The 24,467-nt window shown below is 37.0% G+C and overlaps 1 non-coding gene across 1 annotated transcript; it reads right to left on the reverse strand.

Annotated features, from left to right (window-relative positions):
• Positions 1 to 20,083: 20,083 nt before the first annotated feature.
• Positions 20,084 to 20,247, reverse strand: LOC115295124. The gene has a single exon (XR_003910348.1). It is a non-coding gene; the product is annotated as a U1 spliceosomal RNA (small nuclear RNA).
• Positions 20,248 to 24,467: the final 4,220 nt, after the last annotated feature.

Here is a 24,467-nt window from a genome sequence, read left to right on the forward strand (position 1 = left end):
AAAGAACCCTCATTTTCTGAACTTCAACACATACGTTTGGCTTTCTATTATAAAGTCTATGACCATGTTCTTTTTCTTTTCCAATCTCCACCTATTTCTTTTAAACTATAGAAGGCAGAACACTCAAAGTAATTCTTTTATTAACTTCTACATTTTCTTACATTCTAGGACCATTGCTAATATTTTTTATGAGAGATACTTATTCTACCACAAACATGTATAGCTTAAGACTCCTTGTGTTTCCAAGGTGGCTACAACTACGTTTACCGTTAGTATTTACATTTGCCAGTCATTCTTCTTATTTATATCGATTATATTCAGCCTATTATCCCAGATTTTCATATCAGCAGTCATTTTTTCCAGCTTATACCAAGTACTTTTAAATGTTACACTGATCTAACAGAGGTGTTATCAGGAACATTTATTGATCCCACATACATGTCAGGATAGCTTTAAAAAATAAAAAGAAGAAGGCTTATTTATTTTGATATCTTGCTTAATTGTAACCTTTTGATATAACGTACTGCCAGTAATCATCCAAATGATGGATACTCTTCACACGTTTCTTTGTGTATCAACTTGCTACTCTTTTTTTTTTTTCTTAAACCAGGTTACTAAGGAGAGGCATTTTGAGTATGTATCATATATCAACAGTATATTTCATACGGTAGTACAACATCAATTTTATTAAGTCCCTTTACTTCCCTTAAGAGGAAAAGCTGTGCAGGAGTCAAAACTCTCCATTGTGCAGGTAGAGTGAAATGCACCCTATAGTTCTGTCAAATTATAGAGAGCCAGCCGTGTGCATCCAGGGGTAGGAATGGTTTGCTGAGGCATACAGGTCCAGCAAAGGAGGGCAAAAGCATGGTGATCATTGTAATAGTGACAACTTTAATAGTAAAAATGCTTCAAAAGTGAGTGTTTTACAGCAGGTAGACTCTCTACAACTTGCAGCTTGTACATAAACCCTGACCTGGTCTGGGCTCCAAACATCCCCAGTTAGCAACAGCAGACGCTCAGTGCCAAACAAGACCAACAAGATTCCTAAGCAATGATGAATATGAGGAAAGGAGGGAGCGGGGCACCCATGCCACGGCAAACCTGCTCTGCCCAGTCCCCTAAGGTGATGAAATGTGTGACTGTCACAAGACTCAGTAATGCTGTTATAATTGGGTTGTACGGGGAATAGATGCCAGCTGCAGAAACAGTATGTGCTTCGACGAGGAGTGTGTTGCAAGCCACTGCCAGCCTGTGCCTGCTGCCAATTCCACTCAGCTACAAATAGAAATGATGATGCACAGCGGGCCACAGCGCTCATAGTAGCCTTCACCAACCACTGCTTCAGTACCAAACAGGATCTAGAATTCCAGAGCGCTCATGGCAGCCTTCAGATTAGTTACACATCACAGAGTGGTACTTCCTGGAAGATGCCCACAGTTCACCTGCACGGGCATCAACAGAAAAGCTTGTTAAAAATGCAGCCTCATCCCCCACTCCAGACCTATTCAATTAGAATCTTCTAGGGCGAGGCCTAGGGAACTGCATTCTTTAAAGTTCCTTGGTGTGTCTTGTGAATACTTCAGTTTGAGAGCCAAGGTCAAGTGAGCCCAATAACAAATACCAAAAGCACATATTACAAAAGTAGAAAAAAATAATACTGTCTCAGACTCTTTTTATGCTTTGCAGAATACCAAGTGCTTTTATATGTAACCACATTCTCCACAGGTATTTTTTACAGAAAAGACAATGCTTAAGAGATCTGAGTTGACCAAGATTAGAAATATAGTTTCAAACATTTTCAAAGGATCAGGAATAGAGGTAAGGTATTTTCATAATGTCTAGAGCTCTTTCCACTCTACTGTTCTGACCTGTAGTAATAATAATTATGATGACATGAATAACAATAAAACAAGGAAAAATGATAGCAGCCCTTCCTACGTGCCAGACAGTGTGCTAAGATTTTACGTTCATTACCACATTTAATTTCCATAACAACACATGAGATATTATACTTCCAGTTTTACAGTTGAGGAAATTAAGTCTCAGGAAAATTAAATTAGATTGCCTAAAATCATAGAGCAAGTAAATTATGTTGCCTAGGTCCAAATTTTCTGCTTGATTTTAAGCATGTGTTCTAACCACTCTGCCCTCCAACCTCCCTGGTATGATTCACTCAATCTAGCTACAAAAGTTGCTACATTGTTTGAAAATTAAACCTGGCTTCCCTTCCTCTTAATAAGTCAGTGAGTAGTCAGATCACCTAGCCTGAATGAGCTTTTCAATTTCTCCCTCAACATCCTGTCCTCATCTGTTTATCAGTGATATATTGACTTCCCATTCAGTGCCGTACATTGTGCTTGGTGATGGGAATATAGTGATGAGTAAAATGAAGCACCCGCTCTCTTAGAATTTACCTTGTAGTGTAAATCTAGAAGTACCCCTGTTCATTTGAGGTCCTACTTGCCCTGAGAAGCCCATGATCTGGAGGTTTTTCCACTACTCCATCTTTGTTAAGAAAATACCCAGATTCTCCTGTGCCCTTGGCCAGCCACTCTCCTAGTGCATTTGAGCAAATCTGAACCTTTCTTTGTTAATGGTTTCTAATGGTCTCAGGTGCTATATTTGCAAAAAGCTATGATCATTGTTATGAGGATAAAACAGTAATAACTAATATTAAAACATTCTCCGTCACTGCAATATGTTATGTACTAATATTCCTAAAAAGGGCAAAGCCTTATTCCCTGGAATGAACACTTGATTTTAGGAGCAAGGACTGTCAAAAAACGGAGAAATTTTGGATCAGTGAACATTTCTGGCTGCCCTCAAATCAGCCAACGTAATTTGCCTTTTCACACCAGCACACCTAGAGACCTTATTGATTTGTTCTCATTCTTCATGGCACCTTTGAAGCAAGACTGGATGTTTCCAAGTGCTTCTTTCCCCCTCAGATATCGCCACATAGGTTGATGTCTACTGCACCTTTGCTCAGGGCCAGTCCTTGTCTCTATTACATACTCTACACATTTACCTTCCAAAGTGCATGAATGGAAACAAAACTGCCAGTTCTCTAGAATAACATCTGAGACACTCTGTGAGTACTGACATGCTGCAGAATGGCCACAGATGGCCACCCAGGGACAACCATACGACTGCATAGACCTCTGCAGAGAGCAATATGTGCTGGAAGTGTAGCCAAGGTCCACATCTACATGCCCATGCTGGAGTCACATAACTTGTTCTGCTGCCAGAGGACTTCCTGAGGAGGGAGGAGATTAAGCAGGTGTCCATTTTCGGAAAGTCCCTCCCTTCCTATGACAAAGAGATTAAGACCTAGCTCCATGTACAAACAGCTTTCTGAGTTTCTCTCATCCATTTAGAACACAGCACTGCAGTAAAATCTTTCCTCCCAGTCTCTGTGATTTTCTACTTATTAGCATTTTTATACCCTCTGTGCTTAACAGGTTAATGGAGCTTTCATCCCTTGTAATGCCACCAGAAATACAATGTTATCTATAATAAATTCCGCCAAAATGCACATTCCAGCCAGTGTTCTTAATAATCGTTTTCTTAATAGAGTGTGCTGAGGCATTGATCACAAGCTTCATGCCTTGGAAGTCTGACCCGTTGGGAGGGTCAGCCCCTTTCTGTGGAGTCACAGCTAGATCTTATTCTCACAAAGTGAAGACAGACATTGTAAAGATTATGGCATCATTTTAAATATATATCTTCTCATGGTCAAAAAATATTTTTTAAATAGTGATAAAATTAATAATCAGACACCTGCTCACAAGCTTAATATTGCTTTTCTGTAACACCAAATATTTTTTTAATATTCTAGACACAATGAATAAATCTTTTTGTCTGCTTTATTATTTTTAGCGTTGATCACTCAAGCAGTTCATGGTCCCCAGACTATCTCTACTGTAACATTCCATTTTCTGTTTTTAATGTTTACTCATTAATTTTGACAGGGAGTGAGACCATGAACAGGGGCGGGCAGAGAGAGAGGGAGAGAGAGAATCCCAAGCATGATCTCATGACCTCTGAGGTCATGACCTGAGCCAAAGTCGAGTCAGATGCTTATTGTACTAAGCCACCCAGGCACCACTTCTTTAATTCAGTGTTTAAAAATCTATTTACAACTAAAATTTACAGTTTACCTGGGGTGTTTACTTTGGTGAACTCATATTTTATTCATTTGTCTTGATTAGATAAATGAAATACATCATGATCTTTTGTTCATCAAGCTTACCTATATTATCTCATTGAATTATTTAAAATATTAGGAAAAATTAAAAATTATATATCCAATTGTAAGATATTTTAAAATGGCACTATTATTTTTTAATGATCATTATAGTTAAAAAGTTTTTAAAAACTAATCAAGATCTTTTCTCTTTAATATTCATTTTATATATGATTGTTTAAAGGCTATAGGAAACCTAAAAACATATTTCCTGAATGGTCAGAGGATTAATTTTAACCTTGTATTTTTTATGAAGGTTACCAATCACATAACACTAAATGTAATTTCAGGTTCAAAATGTAGCTATGGAATTGTGTTTTCAGAAATCCTTCATTCATTAGAGCCTTAATTTCCATGGGTAGATGCAACAAAATGTATATACAGAGAGGCAAGATGACATTTTATTTATCCTTTATAATTTCAGGGCATTCCTTGATATTTCATTAATATTGTTAGATTTATCCCAGGGAATACAATGCAAAATAATGACACATTTAATTTGCTTTTGAAGTACTGATGTGAATCGCAAAAAATTCCCGCATTATTTGGAGTGTGCATGTTCAGCACTTTTTATGCCAGTGAAGCCTTCCTTGGGTTCATTACATTGTTGCATAGATTTTGAAAACATTATTAATATAACACAAGTCAACCCTTGTGCAACAGTGATGGGAAATATAGGAAAAAACCATACTAAGATAAGATTGCTCCACTGGGCATGACATACCTATTAGGTCACATCAGTGAAGTCATTTCTGAAACAAGAGGTATTTGTTTGAACTAAAATAGGTGTTATTCTTAGTTGGCACTGTGAGTTCTGAACATGAATCTTAGAATGAGCAACTTCTCATGATAACTAAAAGGACAGAAATGTTTTCATCCATCACAAGAGAATCTGTGTCTGATACCATTATAGGGCATCTCTTATGAAGTATAAGGTGCTTTAAGGAAGGACTCCAAATTCAAATGTTTATTGCCAGCCATATCTTTTAGGTTAGGTTCTGTTTTGAATGTGTACATCGTCTTTCATTAGGAAAATGAAAAGAAAATTAATAATATAGCAGCAGCATAAATTATGTATATATTTTTAGAGGTTGCATATAGTTTTTACACTTGATCTTAGCCAACAGGCTGAGAAGCTATGCGTATATTTTTTAAATTATGAATTTTTTAATGGAAAGGATCAAACAAAAGTAAACTTGACCACAGTGTTATTGTGATTTATTTACTTTTTGCTTCTTTTTTTTTTAATTTCTAGTAATGTGAATAGTAGAATTTGAAATTCAAAAATAAGGAAAAGAGCAATGGGTAACTACTATTGCAATAAGAAAAATATATAAAACAAGGGTTCTGATACCAAATTAAGTATCTAGTGAAAAAGAAAATATCATCCATGGTACATTTCAATTTGGTGGTTCTTATAACAAAATGTAGCAACAGTAATACCTCATTCTTGATGGCATTTATAGTTTGGTAGCACCAAGAGCAAATTAGGTTCAAAAATAATGTGTTTCACTCAAAGCAAAAAAATTACCAAACAAATAAGGTTTAACGTAAACTACTGTATTTTGTCCATGTTTTTCCTTTAAAAAATATTACATTTACGGGGAATTTAAAGAGTCTGTTTCAAAGAATAACATATATTATGCATACAATGTTTTTTAAGTACAATTTGAAGTCCTCTCCTAATTTTTTGTAGTGTTATATTAGTGTCTGGAATTGGAGATTTGACTTATAAAATGCCTATCATGTATTTCAAGTAAACATTTCACATGTGTCCATAATTGAAATATAAGAAAAGAGAAAGGGTAAATTTTATCATAAAATTTGCCCCTTCGGGGTTGCCTGAGTAGCTCCGTCGGTTGAGTGTCCAACTATTGTTTTCTGCTCAGGTCATGATCCCAAGAGTCATGGGACCAAGCCCTGTGCCCGCCTCCATGCTGAGTGCAGAGCCTGCTTGGAATTCTGTCTCTCTCCCCCCCCAGGCCCTCCCACACCCCTTTCTCAGCTAATGCACTGTCTTTCTCTCTCTTAAACAAAGAAACAACAAACAAAGAACAAAAACTGATAACTGTCACCTAGTTAAACAAATCCACAAAAGTTGAATTGGTAATAGCCAGTTTCTGGTGCTTCTGACCCTTAACTTTGCCCCTTTTGGCAAACATATCAATTATGTTAACAGCAGAGCTTTCTGGTACTCTACCCTTGGTTCTTGAATTTTCCTCACTTTGCTTTCTGCTTGGTTTGTAAATCTGCTTGAGGTTATTTATACCACCTTTGCCACTTACTAGCCATGTGCCGCTGAAAAGCTGCTTAACTTCACTCTAAGTCAGTTCCCTCATTTGTAAAATGGAATAATAATACTACCAACTCATAGGGCATAATGACTAGATGACACAGAAGCTGCCATACATAAATGCTCAGTAAATGTTAGCTACTATTATTACTTCTCCCAGATGGGTGATGGATTCTATATTATTCCTAGATAAATTTTAATATAAGCAAAATGTGTCATAACATGTTCATATTTTCTACTTTTTGTCTTTACTCTCAATTCCATGCCTTACCTTCCATGCTACCTTCCCTGCCCTGAGTTGGTTGGCACTCTGTGAGGAACTCTGTTCCATACCGTCAGGGACTCAAGCTGGGAAACGTGGGGGAGCAGATGGAACATTGAGAGAGCGTCATTATGTTTGTCAGTCTGCCTTTCTGAGCACCAAACATTCCTTTGCTCCCTTCTTTCCACACATGGATTCCATTCAAGTCCTCCTCAAGGGAGAAAGCCAGAAGGCCCACTCTCTTGGCATCCTCATCAAAGTCCATTATCTGTGAGGGATGTGTAGTCACCTCTAAATCTCTTTCAAATGTGAATCCATCTGTCCTACAGCCACTCAATGCAGTGATGGAATAGTAACCACAACGCAAATAGGATAGTTAGACACAGAGAACCCACTGGCCTGTTGCAATTCTGAAACCCTACTAGGCAAATATTATGAAGTTTTTCATTCAAGAGTATAGAAATATTCCTTCATTAAGCCCTAATTTCATACCTTAAGAAGATCTTCCCAGTTTCATCTCATAAGAGATTTTTTCTTTTTCAGTGTCCTCTTTAGTTGCTATTGAAGTGATCATTAGAATAAGCCCCATGTGGACTGCACAGATTTTCAGTCACTTGCACATAAGACAGATAGAATCCAAAGACCTCTTTTAAATCTTGAGCAATCACAGGCCTTTAGTCCAGGCTTGTGGAATCTTTAGCAATAGGAAATTAGGAAATTATCCCCCAAAAGGGATATGTTTCTTTGGTGAAGCGACCATAGTTCATTTCAAGATATGTTATCACATTTCCTTTTTTTGTTTTCATTTCTGTTTTGTCCATTCTCAGCACCACCACTGGTACCATCATCCCCTCCCTCCCTAACACACACACACCCCATGTTTCTCTTTCAATTCAAGGGGCACTCCTTCAGACTGCAGGCTGTCCTATGGAATCCCGAGTCTTTAATCTGCTTTTTTCCTTGAGTTATTTTCCCCAACCAAATGGTTTTTCTAGGTGTCATACATTTAGTCTGGCCTTCTCCCAGAGGCAATTTAATCAATTGAAAGATTTTACTGGGAATTTCCCATTGCAAGCTAGACGCAGAGGACAAGTCTCATATTCTGAAAGAGTATATATACAGAAGATAATAGAAATCGAGATTTCTAAATCACCATACAGGGGGAAAGATGCTTGCAGATCAGACTCTTCTATTGTTTTTAGCCATTGAGCTTTAGGGGTTTATTTCTTGCTATAGTTAGCAGTTCTCCACCTTATGCAATCAATTGCTCAGGACCATTCTAAAAATATTACTGTATTTTATTGATATAATGGGTTGAATTGTTGCTCAGTGGATAGTAATTGAGATAGTATTTTTGTAGAGTACATATAACACATTCAATAATGAACAAAATGAAAAACAATCATTTCCAGGCTTGCCAAGAAATGCAGTTTATTTGCTGTTCACCTAGTTTTCTGTTGATCAAATTAAACATTGAATCCATAATATACATTTCTAAAATAAAAGCAAAGCTTGATAGGTTACAACATATAATTTTAATAGCTAAAATGAGCCTAAACTATATATGAAACAAAAAATGTTATATAAAAGAAATATTAGTATACGCTTTCCAAGTTTGACTGAGCAGCATGTAGAGATTAAACATAATGATTTTTTAAAATAGTAGTGGTTGCCACTAGGCCCCATTTTTAGCCTTTGAATTACTGATGACATAGCGGTCTGGCTATAAAACATTTTTTGTGTGTTACCCGCTTTTGTCTAGAAACAATGGTTTATTGCTAAATATGAAGTGAAAAGGAGGAAAATCAAATGAGCTTTTAAATGTAAAATACAACAATCAATATTGAAAGCTTCTAAGTTTAACACTAAGACACTGATTTAAAAATGTTGTTTTCCTTTTCATTATTCCTTATATAACTCATTATAGTTATCTGTGCCATCTGATCCCTGGGCATGTTCCAATATTTAAGCATTTTCTTCATGATAGAGTAGTTTTAACAAAACCCAGAAAATGAAAGATGAAGCTGGATTTCCATAATTGGCTCTGTTTTCTTTTCCTTTTAAATTAGTGGTTGAATGGGGAGACTGGGGGCAGTCTGAATGCTTTATGTAGAAACAGGTTTGGACATCCCACATTTCTATCAGTGTCCTCTAAAAGATAAAATATACACTGTTAAACATATTGGATTAAGGTGTTAAACAGGTGATTCACCTTACTGGTGATCAAGGAAATGAAAGTTGAACTACACACAACTATTTTTCACACTTACTGGAATGGCAAAATTTTAGAAGACTTCTCACTTTTACTGTTGAAATAGATGTGGGGAATAGGGATGAGGTTGTCTGGTGTTAGTTCAGCATCACCAAGCCCCCTTTTAAAGTTTCTTTCATCAAGATGAGAAGCCAGGAATTATCCCCCTCCAAATCCCTTTCATTGCCTGGCTCCAGGTACCATGCTAATAAGACTCATACTGGATTATGGAAGCTGGAGAGGGGGAAGGACCATCATCCGCTGGAGGTTGCTGCGGCCAGATCAGTGTGCAGATGTGAGATTTTCGACTAGCTCTAGAGTCGAAATTTCCCTGCTACTATTTCCTATGCTATTTCCCTGCTACTGACTGAGGTAGTTCGTTGGTCAGCACTTCCCAGAGATTCTTGGGAGATTTTAGCAATTTACTGGCAAATGGTAAGAACTACCCATGTTGTTGCAACAGCCAGAAGTCATTTCTGGCAGCTATCTAGATGTTTCCTTTGCTCTTCCATGGTTATAAAAGCTTCTAATTCTATGGGGCATCTGGACAGCTCAGTTGGTTGAGCATCCAGCTTTGGCTCGGGTCATGATCTCGTAGTCCATGGGTTCGAGCCTTACCTCAGGCTCTGGGCGGACAGTTTGGAGCCTGGAGCCTGATTTGGATTCAGTGTCTCTCTCTCTCTCTCTGCCCCTCCCCTGCTCAGGCTCTGTCTCTGTCTCTCTCTCAAAAGTAAATAAGCATTTAAAAAAAACTTTTTTAAAGCTTCTAATTCTAAATACTAAAATTGCTGATTCATGGAATTCATAGAGTAGCCTCTCCTTGCCTGACTAAACCTTGACTGATAAAGGCCTTTTCAAAAGGTTTCGTAAGAATATAGATTTTTTCTTTATTTAAGCATAGTTGACAGACATGTTACATCAGTTTCAAGTGTACAGCATAGTGATTCAATAAGTCTGTGTATTATGCTGTGTTCACTACAAATACCATTGACTATCTTCCTTGTGCTATATGTTTTATCCCCATGACTTACTTATTCCATAACTGGAAGCCTGTATCTCCCATTCTCCTTCACCCATTTTGCCACCCACGCCACTCCCCTCTGGAAACCATGGGGATCTGGTTTACAGAAACTGTTTATGAATCTGTTTCTGCTTTTTGGAGAATATAAATCATTATAACACTCTTAGAATACTGTGGTACACAAAATTGTAAAATGACTTTCAATGGCCCATGCCCTTGTATAGCCCATCACATTTAGTATGGTAAGACCTTAACTTGCTCTAACACATAGAATATGGCAAAAATTATGGAATGTCATTCTTACGATTATATTGCATTAGAGGGCAAAAGTGAAGGGACTTGCAGGTAAAATTATTCAGTCAGCTGTAAAATTAAGAGGGATATTCTAGGCGGACCTGATCTAATCACAGGAGTCTTTAATAGAAGGACTAGAGGTCAGAGTCAGAAATAGAGAATCTCTCCTCTGGTCTTGAAGAAGCAACCCAGTGTCAGTTCTATAGTTACTGGAAAATGAATTCTTCCAACAACTATGTGAAATTGAAAGAGACCGCAAGCCTCAGATGAGATCCCAGACCCGTCTGACACTGATGACAGCCTTGTAAGACCCCGAGCAAAGGACTTAGCTAACCCATGCTGGACTCTTGGCCCTTGGAAACTGTGAGAAAATAAATGTGTATTATGGTATATTTGTGGTAGTTTGTTAAATGGCAGTAGAAAACTTAAGTATCATTTTATAGTACCTATTAAAACTTTTATATGTATCTGTTTTAGACCTAACAATTCTAAGATTTTTTTAAGATTTACCCTACATAAATATTAGCAAAAGAGTATCAGATTATATGCAGAACTGCATCCACTATACTATTATTGTAAATAGCAAAAGAAGAAAATTAAGGCAAGTTAATGTCCAGTAATAGGAGGCTATCTACTAGTAAGAGTGAGATGATTGGCATATGCAGATACTCATTTTATGTTTACTGAAATTTAAAGGCAAATTGCTAAATAGTAATTTAGTGTTGTTCCATTTTGTTATAAATAGTATATACAGAGGTGTCTGTATGTATACTTGTATTCTTGTATGTGCATGGAAGATTATTTAGAAGTATGCTTTTGAATACCTGAAAAATAATTAATCCTCCAGAGTTGGATCCAAACACAGTAAGATGAGGAGAAGACTTATTTTCCCCTTCCAACAGCAACACATTGTGTAATTTTTTTAATTGTGTGAAAGCTTCACGCTTGTAAATATTTTTAATAGAAAAAGTTATTAGAACTGAATGATGGAAATGGAAATGGCTTCATTTGCATGAAGTGCCTAGAACAATGCCCTGCCCTAGATGGGCTCTCAGTAAACGGTTGTTAAGTGAGTAAATCAGATTATTACATTCAGAACTAATATCTTAGTCCACGAGATGAAGGAGGAGTTACTAATGTTGGATTTCACCCATAAAGAGATCTGAGTTGTGATAGAATTGACAGCTGACAGCCGCTTTCCAGGGACAAATCATAAAAAGCTTTGTTCATATTGTTCTTGAAAAGCTAATAATAAAATTAAGCTATTACCAAAATAGGTTTAATTATATATTTAATCATCAGTGCAGATACTTTTTTATCTAGTCCTTGAAAAATACTAAAGATCATAATGTTTCTAAGTGGAGGATATTCAGCATGTTCAATTTGACCCATAAAAAGTTTAGTTCTACGTTTTTCTTAACATCTTTCAAAATAAATTTTCAAAGAAAAGACAGTACATTGTTGAATGAAAAAACAGCTTCTGGTGAGTACCATTTTGGTGAAGAATTAGATTCTGTATTAGGTTGAAAATACACATTGGCTAAATGCATACAGATCAGAAGTATAGAGGCACGTTTGAGATAACTTGGACATAATCAATGTAGAATTTGAATCAAAACAAACAGAAAAAAGTGAAATCAGAAAATATTTCACAATATTCTATCAATATTTGCTTTAACATAATTTCTGTCCTAGGAAGTACCAGTGCTTGGAAACAAAATGTCTAAAAATTTAATTTCTATTTTAGGCCCATTAATGATGTGTTTACTTAGAAAACATAATTTAGGAGAATAAGCAACATCACAGAAGAAAATTCATGGCCAAGTTATGTCAGCAAATGCTAACACCACAAGTATCACCTTTTCATGAACCTAATTACAATCTGGATCTGTTATTTACATAAATGGGCACATACATTTTTGTATATTCATTGTTCCTGACAGAGAATCTTAGAAGTAGTAACCTTTCAGAAGCATTACAGCTATTGTATTTGATTATTTGCATTTATAATTGGTGAAATCTCGAATTTTAAATGCTATTTAGCTCATATTTTCTCCCTATTCTTATGCACTTTTTTTTTAACAGTGTAGCACTTAATTTATTACTATTGAACTACCTCTATGACAAAGTTCCTTAAAGTGCATTCTGCAACATCCACATTAGAACACCTGACAGGAGTTGCTCAAAAGGTAAATTTCTGTTACCCATACCTGTGGAATCCTAACTTCTGGATGGTGAGGCCTAAGAATCTGTATTTTGAAAAATATGTTTCAAGAACACTTAAATCATAGAACCACTACATTTGCAGTGAGTATATTTGCAAAGGAATTCTTAGTTAAGAAGGGAGAACAAAAAGAGAAAAGGTAGTGAAAGAAGAGACACTTGCACTTGCTTCTGCTCTCCTGATTCTGCCCCTGGGCAAGCATTAGGAGTAAAGAAACTCTTCCCATCACACCCCTTCTTTCCAGCAGAACAGATTCTTTAACATTCAAAGTCACCTTGGGAACCCCAGCCCCTAGGCAAGGAAACCTTCTGTCCCCTAGGCTGGAGTAGATACAGTTTGAGAAAGTTCATCGATCCAGTGCAGAGTATTAGCAATGGAAAGAAAAGAGAAGGAAGCCTCCTTCCAAGACTCAAAATTCCAAATTTTTCCTCAGGAAATTTAAGTATCCAATGTTACAATTCATTGGAAAGATAACTAAGTTTGGTTCTCCTTTGGTGTCTCACAGACCTGAAAAAAACCCATATAACTAAAACATTTTGACATGAAGAACATGTAAGAAGAGCTTTTTCTTTCGTCTTCATAAGAAGACTTATAGAGTAACAAGTAATTATAATTTGCATACTGTTAGAAAAAATTACCCCCTAATGGCAAAATAATAGACAAAATACATAGATCAATGGAATAGAATAGAAAGTTCAGAAATAGACCCACATAAATATAGTCCACTAATGTTTGACAAAGGAGCAACAGGAAAACAATGGATAAATAGTCTTTTCAACATGGTGTGGACAACTAAACATCCAGATGCAAAAAAATGAATCTAGACATAGACTTTATGTCCTTCATAAAAATTAACTGAAAATGCTTCACAGACTAGATGTAAAATGCAAAACTATAAAACTCCTAGAAGACAACATAGGAGAAAATGTAGATGACCTTGGGTATGGTAATTCCTTTTTAGATAAAACAGCAAAGGCATAATCCATGAAAGAAATGATCAATAAGCTGGACTTCATTAAAATTAAAAACTTATCCTCTATGAAAGATAATGTCAAAAGCCAAGACTGGAGAGAATATTTGCAAAAGGTATATCTGATAAAGGACGGTTGATGAGGTCTGGGGGTGATGGTGGGGTTCATGGAATCTGGAGCCACGGCCAAAAAAGAATTCTTGAAGACATCTTTGATGCAAAAAGGTGATTTTATTAAAGCATGGGGACAGGACCAGAGGCAGGAAGAGCTGCACTGCTAGTTGGGGGGAGGGTGTGCGTGACCATTTTATGGCATTGTAGTTGTTGGGTGAGATTAAAGTGAAGAGGGAGTTCCCAAAGAGACTTTCATCTGCTAAAGATTTACAGATTACTGGAGGTCTAGCTATTGTCAAGCTAAAATTGTTTTTCCCTCTAGCAAAGTATTAACATTAAGCCAGTAGGGAGTTCCTGGAGGAACTTTTTACTCTGCCTGCCTCAAGGATTTATCAGTGGGCTGCAGGTTATAAGGAAATTCAGTTTTACCTGCCATTTCCTTCTTGCCTTTGTTCCCCCCTTTACTGTGGAAGGGAGAGAGATATTGGGGCTCCAGGAAGCTGAGTCTGTAGATTTCTGCAGAATAAACTATTGATAAGATTGCCTTTTTCCTGTAATTTACTAAGATATTTGTAAACTGATGGAGTCTCATCAGTTTAACCTTTCGTTTTCTGTCCTTTTCTTTGTCCTTGGGCAGCCAGGAGTGCCTGAGGAATGTCACATGTATCCCACCCTTGGTGAGAGGTGGGGGCAGTAATGGTGGCACTGCTCATGCTCCGAGCTTAGCTTGCCTTAGGTCCCTCATCACCGGTTTTCAAAGCACACAAGGAACTCTAACAATAATAAAACAAACCTGATTTTTAAAATAGGCAAAATACCTAAATAAAGACCTCAGCAAAGAAAATATACCCATGGCAAATAAGAATATAATGTTATTCCACATCATATGTCTTTAGAGAAAGGCAAATTAAAACTATTAGAAGAGACAAAATCTTAAAACTATACTACTGTACTAGAGAGGGAAAATTCCAGAAGTGAAAACAAATGCTAATGAGGATGTGGAACACAGGAACTCTCATTCATTACTGGTGGGAATGCAAAATGATACAGCCACTTTGGAAGATAATATGGCAGCTTCTTTACAAAACTAAACATATTCTTACCATACTATCCAGCAGTCATGTGCCTTGGTGTTTACCCAAGTCCACACAAAAACCTGCACACAGATGTTTATAGCACCTTTATTCATAATTGCCCAAACTTGAAAGCAACAAAGGTATCCTTCAGTAGGTTAAGGGATAATTTGTGGTATATCCATCCAGACCATGCAATATTAGTGCTAAAGAGAAATGAGCTATCAAGTCATGAAAAGATACGGAGGAAACTTAAATGCATATGACTAAGTAAAAGAAGCCAATCTGAAAAGCAACATGCTATACAATACCGACTGTATGATGACCTAGAAAAGGCAAAACTATGGAGACAATAAAAAGATTTATAGTTGCCAGGAATTAGGGACAGAGGCAGAGCACAGAGGATGTTTAGGATGGTGACATTTTTCTGAATGACATTACAGCAATACATACATGTCACTATACATTTGTTCAAACCCATAGGATATACAACACCAAACCGAACCCTAATATGAACTGTAGACTTTGGTTGAGAATGATGTGTCAGTGCAGGTTCATTGATTGTAACCGATGCACCACTCTGGCATGGAATGTCTGTAGTGGGGAAGGTGGTGCATGTGTGGGGATAGGGGTATATGAGAACTCTGTACTTTCTGCTCAGTTTTGCTATAAACCCAAAATTGTTCTAATAAATAAGGTGTGTTATTTTTCTAATGTTTATTTATTTTTGAGAGAGACAGAGCATAAGTGGGGGAAGGGGCAGAGAGAGAAGGGGGAGACACAGAATCGGAAGCAGGCTCCCGGCTCTGAGCTGTCAGCACAGAGCCCAAAGGCAGGGCTCAAACTCACGGAGAGCGAGATCATGACCTGGGCCAAAGTCAGTCAGTCACTTAACCAATTGAGCCGCCCAGGTGTCCCTAAGGTGTGTTTTTAATAAAGGCAAACCAGGGACTGAATATGGAAATAATAAAATACCCCTAACATTATCCTTAAACGATTTTCCTAAACTCTTAAAATAATGAACTTGAGCCATTTAAACATAGGATTTTCGAAGTGTTCTATTATCATTGTATAGTCAGTTCTTTTTCAGTGTACACTTAATTCTTGAAAGCAAATCTAGAGAAAACCAGATTAGAAGGGCCTTAAATCATATGAATAGAACATTATTTTCGCTCAGAAGAAAATTCCATTCTTCCTTTTCAGGAATTAAAGTTTGAGTCCACTAAAATAGCTTCAGCCTTCACCTAAATCAGTCTGACAATATTGTGTAAAACCTATTTGACCATTCTTAAGTTAACTTTACTCACTGCAGATTCCCCATCCTCCTATTTCTTTTATTTTTCACTGTGATGGTGCCTATTTTAGCTAAAATATAATTAAATGCTAATAACTAACACTTTTGGGTAAGAATTCCTAGGGAATGTTTTGTGCCCTTAGAGAAGGAAGAGTCTCAAACTGTTAGCTTAGGGGCTGAGTTCACTGCTGTTACCACCATAATGCCGTAGGTCCTTGAGGAGTTGCCACACATGTTTGTTATATAGGCTTAACAAACCTTTTGGTACTTTCATTCATTTCATAAGTGGAATGGATTTGGTATGTTCTAATGAATCTCAGACATTCTAGCATGATGAGCTGAGAGATTTTTATCAGATAAAAAATAGCTTGTGGATATTTGTGAAAAGCAGAGGGACCTTTGTTCACTGACCCATATTTAAGAATAAACTGTTATAAAAAGTTGTACATTGCAACTATATTTGAAAAACACTTTTCTACTCGTTTCACTAATATCCATATCCATTTTTCATTTCCAGAATTAAGCTTTTATAATCTCTATCATTTGTACTAAGAAGTGGAGAAGTAGAAGAAATTCCAAAGATGGTACTAACTCTATTTTTATCTTATTAGTGACTTTTCCTTGAAAGGCCAATTACTTAGGCACTCATTTCTTTTTTTAAGTTCCTACTTACTGCAAAAGACAATCATTCAGATTATCTAGATCACACAATTCTGCAACTTCCTTGGAAGAAAAGCCTTATCAATCAGAAGTTTTTAGATTTAATTATAGTATATGCTTCTCTTTGCAGAGAACCATTAAAAGTCAGTGTAATTTTAAGAAATTAAGATAATATAAACTTCCATTCGCTTTCTCAATTTGTGGATTGAAAGATACCCTGTTTAGCCAAGATCAGGCACGTTCAGGGTGGTATGGCCTTAGATGAAAGCTACCCTGTGTATATTCCCCACTAGCCTCATCCCACACATTTCTCTCCAGTGCCCAAGCCCTAGCCATCCTACAACGTGTTTCCCTACAAAGCTTCCTGGATTGTCCCCAACCAGATGTGCTCTCACCCTTTCTTGAACCCACTGTATATTTTACTTTTTTTATGGCACTTCTCACATTCTGTCTTTTGCCCTGTCGCCCACTCCTTCTTTACAAGACCTTCCTGGAAAGCGGAGGCCCAGTCTCAGTCATCTTTGACCTCCTCTACCTACTCTTCTGGATTTAGGAAGCATGCATTAAGTGTGCACTTCATTTGATTTGTCTTTTAGGTTTGGAGAGCGTAGCCATTTGAAATTTATATACATCAGAATCTTCTGAGGGCTTCCTTCCTTGCTGACCATAGCATGGTACTTTAATAATACTTCATCCTGGGGGACCCCATTTTTCTCTGATGACCTCAGCTGCTACCTATAAACCCTATTTCTGGTCCTTCAAAACTGCCTTGCAACTACCTGTTGAATTAATGCATCAAAGAAAAGTATGATTTGCTTTCATATTTTATTATCTTTAAGAGAAATGCTAATGAAATTTTTTAAAGCACACACAGACATTTCATTGTTTTTTTAAACAGGAAAAATTCTAGTTTCTCTAAATAAAGTGAGTCGGCTAACAGATAACAAGTGGCTAAAGTAGAAGGAAGAAAGCTAGAATGTAGTCCCGTCTGTCACACGTTTTTTTAAATGAGACACTGCGTAAGTCAAGTAATTGTCTGTGAACTTCATCTTCAAAGTAGGAATAGTTGTCCTTCTATGCCTGCCTCAGTGCAGAGAAATTCAAATGACATAACGTCTGTGGCAGCACAAAGTATGCACAGGTAACCAAAAACTAGGTGAGTGGCCAAGGTCATGTGCTCTGGAGTCAGATTCCCTGGGTTTGAATGGTGACATTGAGTTTGCTGCCTGTGTATGCCTGTCTCTGATACTTAATCTGTAAAATGGGAGAATAATAGTACAGATCTCTAAAGATCTTGGGAGGAGTAAGTGAGAAAATCACTAAAAAGCACTTACTACTCTAGTTGTGTGGTTTCAACAGTGAATTGGTTAAGATCTTTTAATTTTCCCAAGAACTTTAATCTACATTGCATGACCCAAACAATTCATGTATTTATATATAAATTTCCTAGAATGACCTAAATGATTAAACAGTTTTATAGAAGAGAGTTTGTGTGTTTTCAGCTATTAAATCATACATCCAAAGTCACAAATAATAAGTATAGAAGCAGTATAACTATCTCTAATACTTAGACTAAATACCAAGCATTCAAAAGCAAGTAAGGGTTTAGCCCCAGGAGTAAAACTTGACTTTCAACCTATTTCTGTATTTTCAGTAATAAAACAATTACCCTTTAGACCCCCAATCCATTGACTTCATAGAGGGTTTCACTCTTACTACACCTTAATTGCTCAGCACCTGTGTACATCCACTGAGTCAGAGAAGCATATAGGTATAACACAATGCACTGTACATTTTTGGTTAGCAAACTCTAGAGTGAAAAAAATCTTCTGGTAGCCCATTTTGACAATTCTTGTAATTTGCAGTCATGTTTTCATTACAGTGTGTCACACAGAAAGCCACAAAAGGATTAGACATAGACCAACTCGTCCACATTTCTTCCAGCCAGTAAGCACATCGATGCCCACCAGGGGCCCAAATCTGCCTTAGTGCCTGCTCTGCCATTTACCAGACACTGTGGCCCCTAAACTCATTAAGAAATAGATGTACCACATAGTCAAAATGTCATTATCTGTGTTTTATTAAGCTTGGTGATTTGATCTTCCAGAAATATCTAAGCCCACAATAAGATGAGTGTCGGGTATGACAAAAATATGCTAGTGGGATTTTGAAAACCACAGAGAAACTCTATAGGAAATATTAGGAAAGAAAAGGGCAAGAAACAAGTGACCTGGGAAAAATATACAGATACCATAAAATTGGATCCATGCTCTACCCTCCTTATGGTCTTATAGAATAGATTTTGAAAATCCAGAAATCATGTGGACTTTATCCAAACCTGAATTTTTGAAAAAGCTGTCGCTTTTATTGGACTAATAAAAACCAGGTAATGTGTTTGCTGATACAATGAAAAGACTACAAAGGAAACTTTATAGTTGATGATTTTTTTTTCTCTAGTTCCTGGAGTTACTTTTTGTAGGTATGAAGTTGCCTAATATTCTAACTAATAATAAAACCAGTTTAAAACTTTTGAGTCTACCCATCAATTAAAGAAGCTATCTGCAGTATATTCTTTTAATAATATTTTGGTCATTTCATTTGATGCTACAGAGCATTTGATAGGATTGAGAATTTCCTTCTCCAATTTTTTTCCTCCTTGATATTTAAAATGGATCTCCTGGATTGGTTGTAACTCCCTTGATATTTTTCCACCTTTTCTGTCACAGGCTTTTCTTTCCCACCTATCTGATAGATAGATAGACAGACAGATAGACGGATATTGGACCATCTTGCTCTATGCTCTCTGAGTAAGTGTATTCACCTCTGTAACTTTATCATCTATAGATCAACAACATCAGAGTGCTGCTTTCTAGCCCCGACCTCTATCTTGAGCTTTAGATTCAAATCTTAAACTGCTGAACACACAATCGTCTATAAAGATGCTGCATCATCTTTAAAGTCAACTCTCAATTTGATCAATAAAAAATAGTTTAGCCTAAGGCTTCCTTAGATTTATTTTTACTTTTAATATTACTATAAATGTATGCACAAAATCATGTATACTGTTTCTCTTCTCAAAGTTGCATCCTGGATCTCTGCAAACAAAAGATTTTGTCATTGGACATTTTCTTCTCATTGCCTCCCATAGCATCTTTTGTACAACTCTGTCATAATATTTTATACAGTGAAATAATTATTCATTTTCCTGCCTGTGTTCCTAATTACAGTGTGAACTTTATCTGCAGTGACCATTATTTTTTGTTAATCCGACATCCCTATCTCCCAAACAGTGCATAGCACAAAGGACAGATTCAGTGTTGACAAATAGATGAATCAATCATGCAATTCATAAGACTGATTTTATTATCTTCACCACTTTTTTTAAGAGCACAAATTCAGTCTACCTACCACTAACAAATTATGCAGTCAAATGTCCCACATTTGGGGAAATTGCTGAGGTCAGCAAAAGCTGAAGTGCAATTGATGAGCCTCTCCCTGAGAGAACCACTTTGATGATCATGGTATCTCTACCGCCAAGTGTTTATTATCCTCACCTTCTTCACTGTTAGAATTATTCAGTTTGGGTGTTACGGAATCATAATGTTCTCCACATACACTTCCATTATTGTTTAAAACACATTTCTCCAAAGCTGACCGTTTATAGTTACATCATTGGTGAATTGTTTGGAGATGTTACAAGAGTGATGTATGTTGCCATATGATTTTCAGTGCTGTGGTTTAGAGTGGAGAACAGGCAAGAATTAATTCCTTCTTACTGTCTCAAAGACATATAATTATAAGGAGATCTTTGAGTCCTTCAGTGACTTGCAGCCTCTCACCAACCATGTGTATCAGCCTCCCAATGTAGATCTGAAATTCACAGAGATGGCATGGCTGATCTCTGCCTCAGCTCCTTACCTCATTTAAGAGACACATTTCTTGATCATGCTTTTTATACTACATATTTTAATTATGTAATATGTATATAATATATAATTATAATATATATATCCTCAAAACTGTTTCTATAATCCCAGTTTCAACATTTTAAAATAATAATAATTTTGTTATTGCTTCATTATTTATGTAATATATCTTGAATATTATTGAAAGTGTTTTGGAGGAATACTAATGAATAACATTATTGCCTGATGGAGATGAAAAAAATTGTTTTAATCCCACCTTTCATTTTAGTGAAAAAGACACATTAAACACATTAAAAATTAAGGTAATTAAATAAAAATCAAGAATGCTAAAACAGTGAAAAGTGCTAAGAATGAAAATTAAGCAGAGAAGGAAAAGAAAGGCATGCTTACATTTGAAGTAGAATAATGAGGGAAGGCTTCTCTGTAAACATGCCATTTGAGTAAAGGCTTGAAAAAAAGTGAAGCAGCAGAACCATGCAAGTTTCCAAGAGAGAGCATTCCCACCAGGGGCAAAAGCAAGTGCAAGGGACCTGAGGCAGAAATATACCTGTTCTTATATGTTCTTATAGGAATCACAAGAAAGTCAATGAAGCTAAGCTAAGGGAGCCAGATGGCAGATAATGGGTTGTGCATGTGTGGATGAAAGGATGGCAGATTGGAAATTCTTTGTAGATCATATGAGAATTTTGGTTTTGCTCTGAGGAAGCTAGTGAATGATACTGAGAAGAGGAGATGCTTGTTCTTATATTTTAGCAGGATAATTTTGCCTACTGTATTGAGAATAGACTCTCAAAAGCCAAGGGTAGATGCTGGGTTACTAGAAGGAATTATAGTAATCCAGGCAAAAGAGGACAGCAGCTTGGTCTAGAGTAATAGAGGAGGAAATGATGAGAAGCAGTTGGATTCTGGATATTCCTTGAGGCTGCAGGCAATTTCTTCCCCAGATTAGATGTAGTGGATAATAACCTAAATATGTAATACCAGTTCCCCACTCCTATGCCTTTAATGGCATCCTCAAATTTAGGCACCATTGTTAAACTTTCTTAAGCTTTCCACTCATTTCTACATCCAGTCTGTCAGAGAATCTACCATCTGGTTCTAAAACATGTTCATATCTCTTCCTTCCTTCCTTTCCATGCCTACCACTCTACTTACTGAACTCTCATTATTTCTTAGCTGACAATTGCAATTATCTTTTAATGGTCCTCCATGCTTCCTGTTTCTCCCATATCTGCCTAATCCTACCTCCTCAAGTCTACCAGAACCATGTTTCCAAAGCAGAGATCTTTGTCCCTTCTCTTTTTAAAATCTTTAGTAGAGCTACCCTCCCTTTTCCAGCCTCATCACCCAGTAGCCACACATGACCGCTCACCATTCCTCAGTTCTTTCCCATCCATGTGCTTGTTTGCCTTTGCTCATTGTGTACTCTCTGTTTGAAATTTACTTTGCTTTGATATTACCTTCTCTCTGACACATGGCCTCAGGGGAAAGAAATTCATCAACCCCAGCCTTGCATCCCCAAAGCACATCAGGGCACCTATGACTCTGTATTATGACTAGTAATATGGCCATCTCCCATTTTACCAGTTTTATTTAATGCTTGGCATATCACAGATGCTCAACAAATATCTGAAAGAGGTTGAAACATATACTAAATCCAAAATGTGTCCTATGCCTTTCCAAGCTTCCTTTGCCCTAGGCTTACAGCCCAGTAACCATCCCTTAAAAATTACAAAGTAGCAGTATATAGGTCTATAAATCTATCACAGTCATGCAAAGGTATGTCCAAAGGAAGGAGACTTAAAAAGTCAAAGCAAAGTTACTTAGCAAACTCTCCTCTCTGCTTTTATATTATATTGCTCTTTCACTTGTCTTTCATTTATATTGCTCTAGAGGGTTTTTTCTGCCTTCTTTATTGATTCCTATTTCTCTTTTAACAGTAGGATCCTCATCTGTGCTACCATTATACTTCTTATCTACCTTTCCTCTCGGTTTTTTTTACAGATGTTAACAACTCATAAATCTAAAGCTGCACTCTAACCTCTCACATGGTCTCCCAGTCTGTGCTTCCCACTCATCCTATGTTCATATGCCAAACAGCATTCACTGCATCCACCTCATAGTCATTAACCGCACTTCTGCTCTTCCCAGTTGTCACGCTTTTTCTCAGCTTAAAGTATTGAAGTTATCTGTGTCTTTTTAATTTTCATTTACATGTAACATAAATATTTTTTCAAAATTATTTTCATTCTTTATTGTGTCAACTCTAGAATTAGGTGGTATTGCTTTATCTCTGCAAGAGCAATCCAGTTGGTCCTATTTACTCCAAAACTTTCCCTGTTCATTCAGCCTGTGGCTGACAGGCTAATTAGGACAGTAATACTAGCTGTTTTTTGCAAGTAAATCCTACAATTTCAATGGCTGAAAACACCCATACACACTCATTTTACCCTAAAACACAGGTATTTCTACTCAAGGAGTCTCCATTCAGGAATTCAGGATTTTTTGGTCTCATAGCCCATCCATGTCTAGGTTCTTGGAGTGCCTCTATTCAGCCAGCGGACAATGAAGACACATCTACATCTTCGCCACTTTGACCATAAGTGACACAGATCACTTCTGCGCAAATTTCACTGGCCAAAACTCTTATCATATGCCTTCACATAACCAAAGAAGACTGGGAAATAAGTCTAACTGTATCCCCAGGAAGGATAGAAAATGAATTTTGGCAATGCAATGCAGTCTCTGACACATTCATCTCTCTAAAACAGGACTCAGAATCAGAGAAAAGTCTTCTCTAAAAGAATAAAGTCCCAGTCCCCATCCTAAGGGTCCAGACCTTCATAATAAGCTGCTGCTGTTGTTTGGATGAAGAACAGATTGCCTGAACCCTAATCCAGTTATACCACAAAGAGAGGCACTTTTCTTCCCGCTCAAGGTCTGACTCTGAAGAATCGTAAGTCTTCCCAGTTTTTAGGAAATTGTTCAACTAACTAAAGCAACTATTCTGCTGTCTGGGTCAGTGGCAATATAGATGTTTTTATTTAACATCACAGGACACTTGAGAAAAAACAGCCCTGCAGAATGCTGCTAAGAGAAACACCAGTCCATTGACTATCACCTGTGGCCAATTAAACAGACCACTTCATTTCCAAGCTCATCATTGTGGTTACCTTGACGGTAACATCAAATGAGAACAACTGCAGCTAAATCAGCCACACCATTTTGAGTAAAATGACAGAATCAGTTTAGCACAGCCTTAGTTTTATTATTTCCATTCAACTCAGTTAATATAAGAATGTTGTTGAGGAATTAGATCCAAATCTTAAAACTAGATGAATCCTACCCTTACAGACCACATGAATCTGCTTTTCCTTTTATAGAAGAACAAAAGCACAAATCCCAACTACCCGTCACTTAAGAAGGAGAGAGGAATTATATCACTATTAGGCAAAGATATAAACATTGCAGCAGGAGATGTGCTCCAGCTTGCACATGCTTCAAACTGTCAGTGCTCTCTGCATTATACCACCCTCTCCTTACCGCATCAACTCCACAATGCAGTCAAAACAGTGGAAGTTAAGAGGAGATATTTTGAAGGCAAAGTGACATACAGCCACACAATCACTCAATTGAATGAACAGAATTGCACTTTTTGCAAACTGGAAGGCTGTCACTCAAAGTGACACCTGGCCTTCTGTTCATTGGACAGTCCATGCATGTAATATAATAGCTTCTCCAATTGTTGGCAAGAGAAAAGCAGGGATCAAAGCAGCTATTGTCTGAATTCCAAATGGCAGGAAAATTTTAGTGTTGGGTTCTATGGTTTGCAATACCAG

The sequence above is a fragment of the Suricata suricatta genome, chromosome 6 (assembly GCF_006229205.1).
Source record: "Suricata suricatta isolate VVHF042 chromosome 6, meerkat_22Aug2017_6uvM2_HiC, whole genome shotgun sequence".
NCBI classification, from domain to species: Eukaryota; Metazoa; Chordata; class Mammalia; order Carnivora; family Herpestidae; genus Suricata; species Suricata suricatta.